A 2231-nucleotide genomic window follows, 5' to 3' on the forward strand; every position below is an offset into this window, starting at 1 on the left:
TTCCTAAAGAATAAATTAATTTACAGCCTATTAATTTACCCTTTCATCTTAAATATGGCAACTGATGGGAGCTCTTGATTTTTTTTTTTTGATTTTTTTTTTCACTTCCAACATTTATTTGAAATCATGGAGCTAGAGATATGGCCAAGAAGAGAACCGAGGTCATTGTAGGCTATGGAACCCATTTCCCTCCACAAAATATCAACAAAGAAAGTATTATAAGAACCAAACTGAAAGAAGTGTTTCAGTGCAAACTGGGTACCTTTTCTGAGTATGCTTTTGCCACATGTAGGGAGGACACAGCAATCTGCTCGAGCAGAATGATTTTATTGTGATTGTTCATCTCGTACAGGGTAGTCTCCACCAACTTGGAAACAACATATTCCTTATTTCAGACAAAAAAAAATAGTATTTCCACATGTATCAGAGGAGCAGCGATGGAGGGGAGGGAAAAAAGTGTCGGTGAGGTAAGTTTTATAGCATGAGTGCTCATAACTGATGCAAGACTGCAGGTGGGAAACAAGAAGCCACTAGGGCAGAAGGAAGCATGTGTTAACGAGAAGGGCAACTTGGGAAACCTCCTGCTTTAGTAGTGAGCATCAAATCTGAAACATCTCCAGATGCAAAGGTGATGTGAGCTGCCATTTGGGTTGGTTGAATGGATATGCTCCAGCTAGGAAGTTTGGCTCTGGATCTGACTGCCATCACTTTTTCGTTCTGTACTTCTGTTTTTAGTTAACCACAAATAACTACTGCATACTGGGTAGAAGCCCTAGCAAGGCTATTGCAGCTTCCACCATTAACCCAGCTGCAGTAAAGAATAACCAACATCAGAAACAGTGGGTTTTTTGCTTTCCCCATGGTGAAAAAGCTTTTTATTGTTAGCACTGATGAGCGGGGAAGAGAGTACAGATTTTCATTCCTTAATAAAGTATGGCCCACAGACAATAGGCTGAGTTCTTGGACTAGACATCGAGTTCCCAGAAACAAGTTTTAATGACACAGCATGTTTCTTTGTCTGCTCCAAGCCTACAGTGAATTATAACTGGGAGAGGCAGCCAGTGCCGAGGATGTGATGGGAGAGATTAGCAAGTACATCTCCATTACAAAAGAATGAGATTTGTTTCAGCACCACAGTAGCAGAAGCCAAATTGCCTTGTTTAAGCAACAAAATAATGGCAGGAAGATGGACAGAAATCCTATAGCGCTGTTGCTCACGAAGGCTTTGAAAGAAACATGCTGCGCTCCGATCTTATACAAGCCCATGTAATTACAGTGAAGTCCGTGCTGTCAGAGCAACGAAAACCTGGAGTAACAGAGATACGGACCAGGGCCTTTGTTTTGCTTTTGCATTACATTATTTCGGGCGCAGCGCCTGAGAGGAAAAAAGCGGCAAGCCTATGTCTTAGAAGTCAGCCTGAAAGTATTTCCAAACTGCTTTATTTTTCATGTGCCAGGAAATTCTGCAAAATAAAACAGCATCGCTGGCGCAGTGAGTTTGCTGGATCTGCTGCTGGAGCTGGGGACGGATGTGCTGGGTCCATCAGTCCTGGGGGCTCTGGGCAAGATCTCAGCCCCCCCCTCAACTGCTCCTGCACAACCAGGCTACCTGATGCACAGGCTCCGGGGAAGAAAAAACCCAACAAACCAACTTCAATTTTAACTAAATCCCAAGCGTCAAGGCAAATCCCGTTAACATAGACGCTACAGCACATTAGCAGCTGTTCAGGACCCTAATCTTGTCTCCTGGGAAATGACTGACGGAAAGGTTAGGAATCGCATTAAGGTATTGCCAAACTATTAAAGCTAATGTAAACCACCCAAAGACTGCTTCGATTTTCCTCATTAGGCTTTGTTTCGTGTCAGGCAGAAGGAACAGCCTGGAGAAGGGTTGGTGTGCTTAGACAGCTAAAACTGATACTTACAGTCAGTGGTGAAGCTGCAGGGAACAATTTCTGAGCTCTGTCTCCTCTCCCCTGAAAAGATAACACTGCATTCTCTGAATGAAAAATGAGGCCCTCGTTGCCGTGAGCGGTGCAGAGAGGTGGCCTGCTGGGGAAAGTGGCAGGGACGCAAGGAAGGGGACCCTTTTTTCATGCTTAGGAGGAAAAAGAAGGGATGCTTTACAACAAAAGATGGGCTGGGACTGATTCTACTTCCTCACTTATAGAATCATAGAATATATTCCTCCCTAACGTGAATTTGGCCTTGCATCTTTCCTCCTACATGGC

This window comes from Egretta garzetta, unplaced genomic scaffold (assembly GCF_000687185.1).
Source record: "Egretta garzetta isolate BGI_Z169 unplaced genomic scaffold, ASM68718v1 scaffold594, whole genome shotgun sequence".
NCBI lineage: Eukaryota > Metazoa > Chordata > Aves > Pelecaniformes > Ardeidae > Egretta > Egretta garzetta.